The sequence below is a fragment of the Cicer arietinum genome, chromosome 3 (assembly GCF_000331145.2).
Source record: "Cicer arietinum cultivar CDC Frontier isolate Library 1 chromosome 3, Cicar.CDCFrontier_v2.0, whole genome shotgun sequence".
Classification (NCBI taxonomy): domain Eukaryota; kingdom Viridiplantae; phylum Streptophyta; class Magnoliopsida; order Fabales; family Fabaceae; genus Cicer; species Cicer arietinum.
Genome location: NC_021162.2, coordinates 29,935,941 through 29,944,270, shown reverse-complemented (window position 1 = coordinate 29,944,270; position 8,330 = coordinate 29,935,941). Strand labels below are relative to the sequence as shown.

The 8,330-nt window shown below is 31.4% G+C and overlaps 1 pseudogene; it reads left to right on the top strand.

Annotated features, from left to right (window-relative positions):
* The first annotated feature begins 6,277 nt into the window (after window positions 1-6,277).
* The window catches only part of LOC113783976 (uncharacterized), a 14,200-nt pseudogene continuing 12,147 nt past the window's right edge, over window positions 6,278-8,330 (top strand).

Sequence of the window (8,330 nt, the reverse complement as noted above, 5' to 3'; positions counted from 1 at the left end):
ATTGGGTGGTGATATGTATCTTTGAGCATCATTATCATTTCATGACATATCATATGCATCTTTGTGGACGCCTGTGTGGCTGGCTTAATTTTTCCCATTGGTATGGATGACTTCTGTGTGGACGCATGTGTGGCTGGTTATATCCGGATCATATATGTTTAGGAGCATGCATAACTTGCATACATTTTAATGTTATTTTATTTTTATCTAATTATTTGCTCTACGGTTGCTACTTGATTTATTTAGATACATTCTATGACTTTTGATACATCTTTAAAAACTATTAAAGAATCAATTTTTTAAAAATCTTTTATTACGAAAATATTTTATATTCATATTTTATGGTTTTTAATTTATTATTTGGTTTAATTTTGTTGTGGGGTGAACTGACCCCTTACACCAACATTTAGGTACTAATGATTTCAAAGAGTTGCATGAATGATGTTTGATTGGTGCACGCACGTGGGAAAATGAGATTTTACTTAAAAATAATATTTTGTATTACTAAATTTTTGTGGCACATTGTAATTTACTCTTCATCATTAACTTTTAATAGAAATGCAGACGTGATATTTCATGTGCTAGAAAAAAATTGAATGTCATTAATTTCAGTCAACATTGTTTCTTTTGAATTTCACTTAAAGATAATTTATTTTATTTTGGACCATAAATGAATATTGATCTAATAATTGGAATATTAATTTTGCAAATGAATAAATAAATAATATTTTAATAAATTACATTACGTTCTTTTAATGAGAAAAATATTAATTAGTTGTTTCTAAAAGAAAATAAATATTTTTCAGTAATATTCGTATCAAAAATTTGGGACGTTACATCATACCACTTTAAGAGTTTCCTTTGTCATTCCTTTGTTTGTAATCAGAATGAGACCCTTTAGAGTATCATTGCATTCACTTAAGGGTTGTTTTGTAGGTGCTAAGACAAGAAAGTTTGTATGTCAATTTGGAAAAATGTGTCTTTTGCACTGATTATGTGATTTTCTTAGGTTTCATTACAAGCTCTAAAGGTGTTTATATAGATGAAGAGAAAGTGAAGGCAATTGAAGAATGGCCAACACCCAAAAATGTAATGACGTAAGAATTTTTCATGGCTTAATAAATTTCTATAGAAGGTTTGTAAAGGACTTCAGCACCTTGTTTCCCTTAAAGAAAACTCACCCAAGCACCATTACCAAATGCCTAAAGAATTTGTCATTCATAATGACCATGAATCTTTGAAACATTTAAAATGCCATTGTAAGTTGAACAAGAGACATGTCAAATGGAATGAGTTTCTTGAGCAATTTCCATATGTGATTAAGCATAAGAAAGGTAAGGCTAATGTGTTTGTAGATGCACTTTCCAAAAGATATATTTTGCTTTCTACTCTTGAAACAAAAGTTTCTGACTTCAAACATATTAGAGAATTGTATGAAAAGTGATCTTGTGAACATGCTGCTGTCAATGGTTATTTTAGGCACAATGGCTATTTGTTTAAAGAAAAAATACTGTGTACCCAAAAGGGAGATGAATGAAGCATTTTGGGGTTTCTAAAACTCTTGAACTGTTAAAAGAACATTTTTATTAGTCTCACATGAAAATTGATGTGAATATTTTTTATGAAACATGCATTGTTTGTAAGATGGCTAAGTCAAAAGTAATGCCTTGTGATCTTATTATTCCTTTGTCTATTCCTAATTTTCCTTGGATTAACATTTCCATGGACTTTGTTTTGGGGCTCTCTAAACATGATATAGAAAAGATTTTATTTTTGTGGTTCAGGACAAGTTTCCAAAGATTGCACATTTCATACCATGCAAAAAGGTGGATGATACTTGTCATGTTGTTGGCCTATTCTTTATGGAAGTGGTGCACCATCATGGCTTACCAATAAACATAGTTTCAGATTGTGATACTAAGTTTCAAGGCCATTTTTGGAGATCTTTGTGGATTAAGGTGAGAACAAAACTACTATTTTGCACTACTTGTCATCCCTAAATAGATGGCCAAACTGGCGTAGTAAATAGAACTCTTTCTACTCTTTTAAGAGTTGTCCTTAAAAAGAATTTGAAAATGTGGGGTCTCATGTGGAGTTTTCTTACAATAGATTTGTCCATAGCATTACACAACATTCACCTTTTGAGATTGTGTATGGTTTTAATCCTTTAACACCTCTTGATTTGTTATCATTACCTAACACATCTTTTTTGAAGCATAAAGATGATGAAGCTAAGGTTGAATTTGTGAGAAAATTACACGAGCAAGTAAAATTGCAAATTGAAAAGAAAAATGAAGGTTATGCAAAAAATGCTAGCAAGGGGCGAAAATGAGTTATCTTTGAACCCAGAGATTTGGTTTAGGTTCATATGAGAAAAGAAAAGTTTCCATTACAAAGGAATTCCAAGCTGCAACCTAGAGGATATGGACCTTTTGCTTATGATAAGCTCAATTCGAGGTCGAGGTCGAGTTCTCTTGAAGAGAGAAGGGATGATGTGGACATAAGTCACCAAAACATAAGTGAAACCACTAGTGCATTTTAACCTTGTTACATCGTCGATATTAGATCAGTTGTTATACATTCAATATAATAAGCAAGATGGTGGCAAATTTGTTATTATGGTAAACTTTGTTAGATCTGTTCTAATTGAACTGATCTAACATACATATTAAAAATAAAAATAAAAACTGCACACACAAAAAAGCTATGGTAAATTTATTATTATAATAAATTTTATTAGATCAGTTCTAATTGAACTGATCTAACATACATATTAAAAATAAAAATAAAAACTGCACACACAAAAAAGCTATGGTAAATTTATTATTATAGTAAATTTTGTTAGATCTCTTCTAATTGAACTGTTCTAACATATACATTAAAAAAAAAGACTAGACACAAAAAAAAGTCAGTGGTAAATTTGTTATTATTACAAATTTTGTTAGATCTGTTTTTTTAGACCGATCTAACAAGCCTTTAAAAAAAATTCCCTAAGTTAACTAAAGAATAAGAAATCACGTGTGCCAACCCTTTCATTTTTTCATCTTCATCATTCGTTCTTCTTCATCCTTCTGCAAACCCACAAACCTGCGAATCCAAACCCACGAATCCAAACTCATTTTTCATCATTCAACATTCATTTTTCATCAAACCCAACCACATTTAACCTTCATCCTTCAGTGAAAACGTGAATAGTGAATCGCAGCTTTCAACCTTCATCGTCGGCGAGTTGGTCTGGCGCAGCTTTCAGTCAATTTCTTTCACTATCGAGAAGTGTTTGTGGCTTTCTCCGATAATTTTCTAATAATTTTTGTTTGTTACTCAACAATATAAAATTATTTCATTGTTAATTATTCTTATTATTAATCGTTAATTGATGGAGAAATTTAAGTAATAGTAGTTATCCCAATTTTCAATCATCCTTTAAAATTGCATGCTATGTGTTTGTGATATTGTCTCTGTTAATAATAAGTCTAATGCTATAATTTTTTAAACACATTTGTCAATTTGAGTTTGTGATTTGTGTTGGTTGTTGCTTAATATGTTCATACTCTTATTTTTTAAACTGTAAAATATATCTACTATTATAATGTTGGAGAGGTATAGTAAATAATAAACTTTGTATATAGTAAAATTGTTTGTCAACAGTATTTTTGGGCTTGTTTATGCTTTTGCAAAGATTAATGTCCTATTTGAGATAATTATGTCCACATCTTAATCAGTTTTAGAAGAGTTGATTTTGAAGCCATTGTTCTTGTTGTGGGTCAATGAAGTTCAAACCTGCCATTTTCTCAACCATTGTTTTTGTTGTAGCTAATATTTTACATAATAAATATTTTTAGAATCCAAAAAGATATTGTTTTAATTTAAAAAATTAAAATAAGGTTATTAATCCAAAAATGACAATCTGTAGTCGAGGGTGGATTTTCACCATAGCAAATTAACATGATCCTAAATTGGAGAGATGAAATCAAATAAACTAAAAAAATGCTCAATGAAATAGACCTTTTTTATACTAAACACAACGGAACCACACATTGATTGGTTGTTATCTTTTATGTGCTTAATTTGGTTAGTATTTATCTTGCACTTCGTAAAGGTATTTTTTCCAGAGTCATTATGGAATTTCTAGCATTTTTGTTAGTAGTGGATAGGTAGTTACCATCTAGTCGTGTGAATTGGAATCATTTATTTCTATAACAATGTGTATAAACAATCAAGCAGACCTTTGATACATATATATGTTGAGTGTATTAATTTTTATTTAAATATTTAAATACAACATGCTCTTCAAAAAATATAATGATTTGAGCATAGGTCAGCTATATGTTTTTATATTTTAGTGGTACTACACTTTAGAATAATGTTATCATACAATTTAAATAACACAATTTGCAATGGCAATTATTTTTTCATATACAATAATCATCCAAGTTATACCATTTCTAAACAATAAAAATCGTTGAAATAATAACACTACAAATCATGTTTATAAGTATTACAAACAATGCCTCCGCTGCAGCTCTCCGATCCGGGTTCAGGATCCGGTGGGTTGCGGGTTTACCAAGCCTGGAAAGGAAGCAATGTTAGTTCCCATTCAAGATTTCGATTTTCCCCCCTTTTTTGTTGGTTATTTGTTTCACCTCTTTACTTTTATTTAATTATTACTATCGACTTTTTTATTGGTTTGTCACAATTCTGCTCTCAGAAAATTCCACATTTGTTTTAGCAAGTATTTGTTATGCTTCTCTAATTCAAGTAGTAGCTTTTCTTTTTGTTAAATTTGTTTGTGTGAGTATTTTTAATTTATACTGATATGGTGTACATATATTAGAGCTTAGAAGTGTTCCCATTTTGGAAGGGGTTTATTTTTGTGTTGAGTTAGAGAAATATTGTTTACAAAGAAAATTGATGTTTAACTTAGGAATTGATTTACTATGGTGCATATATTTGAAGGGGCCTTTTCTGTTAGCTTATGTCGTTTTTAATTGTTACTGAAATAGTTTGAAAGCTATACTTGCTTTGGAGTTTAGACATGATGGAATCATTTATTGGCTTTACAATGAAATTTGTAAATATAGTTTGAATTTGCTGCATATTTCTCAAACCAAAATTACTTTGCATGATGACTGGCCGCTTCGGGACAATAGGTGAAATGAAGCCTATGGTTCACATGGTCACAGTACATCACTTGTTTAATTAGAGTGCATCTCTTATATGATTCAAAATTTAAAGTTATTATTAGTATAACCAAACAATGAGACTTCGATGAATAATCCATTTATCCAAATAAGATTTTGAAAAAAAAAGTAATGTGGAATTGTGGATGCAGATATTAAATAATTTTATCGAAGGTTTGTATATTTTATAATGTCAGTAACTTAAATTGCAACATGCCACCATTGAGGTATAACGAAATTGCATAATGGTGCAAAATAAATACAACTATTTGTCATTAAACACCTATATATTTTCATGTCGATCTGTATCGATCTTTATGTTGCAATAGATGATGACAAAGAGTTTGATTGCTGCACCCAAGAGACTAAATCCTCTCTAGTTTCAATAAAACAACCAACTTGATCTTCACTATGTCTAAATGGAGCAGCCAACTTTCTCAAATGAGAGGCAAAAAAAATATTGAGTCCTTGGGCAAACTTATGAGCACCAGTACTAGTTTGTGCTAAGAATAGCTCTGGTAGTGCCTCATCCTTCTTAATAATTTTGGCCAGTGTCCATATCCACTCTTCAAGAGCAGTTAGAGCTGCCCCAACTGACAAGAGTACTCTTCTTTCTATTTGGCTTTGTTGTGATATAGGAGTAGTAACAGACTAAATGATCAAGATGTTTGAAAATCATTTTGTTGAACATGCATGATTTTTTTAGTTTAAGAGTTATTTTATAAAGGTAATTTAAGGCTTTCAAATTTAATAAAAATTTATCAATATATACAAGAATAATTATGTAATTTTTTGGCAAGATTGTGCTTATTGTTATGAATCCAAACCTTGAGCACTCTTCTTCTAACTCCAATCTCTTGCTCAAAAAACTTATTTAATTGCTATGGCTACAATGGTTACAAAGAAAACATGCATTACCCTCAAGCTGTATTAAAAGGACAATTACCATATGCACACTATGTAAGCCTTGCATTGTAAAAGCAAATACATAATAGATGTGAGAACATAAATAACTCAATTAACTTTTTATGTAGAAATATGATCCTTAAAATGTGATTAAAATCATTTTACCATTGTATTTTTTTTCAGAAGTAGTTATGAATTGCAGTTGGATGAATGCTAATCGTTTGAGTGAAGAGTATGAAAAGGGAGTTGAGGAGTTTTTACAATTTGCTTTAAAAAAACTTCCTGAAAGTAAAGGAAGGTTTTATTGTCCTTGTGTTATTTGTTTGAATGAAAATACATTACATTTTGAGGAAATACGAAGTTATCTTATTTGTTTCTGGATTGACCTGAACTATATCAGATGGATATGGCATGGTGATTCGTTAAACATGTCAAATACCTCAGAAAGAGAGGAAGTTAATGTAGATATGAACGATCAACTAGAGGACATGATATGTGATGTTGGACAAGAGTCCTTTAATCGTGCACATGTATATGATAATTTGTGCAGTGACAAAGAAGAGCCTTTGTATCCGGGACGCACTAACTTCACACGGTTGTCTGCGGTATTGATATTGTTCAACTTGAAGGCGAGAAATGGCTGGACAGATAAAAGCTTCACTGAATTACTTGAATTGTTGAAAGAAATGCTCCCAGAAGGTAACTGTAAGACCCATAATTTTAAAGTACCATTTATGTATTTTTGGTGTATTTTGGATTTTGGCTCGGAGGCTTTTAAGCCAAAGTAATCATATTTTGGAGTTTTATAATCAAAAAGATATTTTAATGCCGATTAAGATTTTGCTTCGATAAATAAATTGAAATTAACTGCGGTGAATCCTTTTCGTAGAATTTTATGCGTTACAGGTGAAATGGTAATTTAACAAATATCTAGATTTGAGATATTTGTTAAGTTATATTTATTATATATAGTTATGTATATATGTTTGATTGAGGGGAAAGGAAAAGGAAATAGAAAAGAAAGGAAAGGAAATAGAAAAGAAAGGAAAAGAAAGGAAAAGAAATAGAAAGGAAAGAGAATAGAGGAAAGGAAAAAGGAAAGAAAACGAAATCCATCGTCTTCTTCCTCTGTGACCGTGAACCAAATTCCCTCCTTTCTCCCATTTCCATTTTCGTCGCTGTCTTTTCTTCAGAACTAATAACCCAAGATTGGGTGAGAGTTAGATCAAGGTTTTTGCAACTCCACTCTTCCTCTTTGATTCGAAAACAAGGAAAAACGGTTTTTGAGATCCAAACACAAACCCCTCCGTTTCTTCTAGATCCAAGCTTCATTTCTCGAAGAGATAGAAGGGAAAGTTGCTCACCACCATGCTACGGTGCTAGTGAACTAATTGGGAAGCGGCGTTGCGAGCGGAGATTTTACCGGAATTACTCGCGGTACCGGAAACGCACGTTAAAGCTAACGTTGAGGTAAGGGCTCCTTCCAAACTTCTAGTTTGCATTAGGGACTTATCTGTGGTTGTGCGGGAAGGAATTTGTTAGGGTTAAATATATCGATTTGGGGAAAAACGAAACTAATACGTTATGGGTAAAACCTTAGAGTTAGGTTTTGTTTATATTGATGAATGTTTCGTGGTAAATGAGTTTGAAGTCATTGTGTATGATTACAAGTAAATGAGAAATTTGTGTATCTGGGTGTTATGTTGCGTTGATTTGTGTTCGTTGTATTTGGCGTGTCCATACTTGATGGTTGTTAATTGGTGTGTTTGTTGTGAATTATGGTTTGAATGTGAGGGTACGTTTGAGTTTGTTTCTGCGGAATTGAAAAACCATTAGAGTTAAACGAGTATTAAAAATGGGGAATCTTTTAATACCTCGGTTTACTTAATGTGCATTTGAGGAAAATGTTTATGTTAACTGGGCGTTGAGAATGGGGAATCTCTTAATGTCCCGGTTACTTAACGATCGTTTTTGAAAATCGTTCCGGTAAATGAGTGTTAAGAATGGGGAATCTCTTAATGACTCGTTTACTGAATATTTTGTGTGAAAATCGTTTAAGTCAAAAGTATATTAAGAATGGGGAATCTCTTAATATGACTGTTTGCTTAACGTTTTGTTTTGAAAATCATTAAGATAAATCAGTATTAAGAATGGGGAATCTCTTAATATGACTGTTTGCTTAACGTTTTGTTTTGAAAATCATTAAGATAAATCAGTATTAAGAATGAGGAATCTCTTAATGAC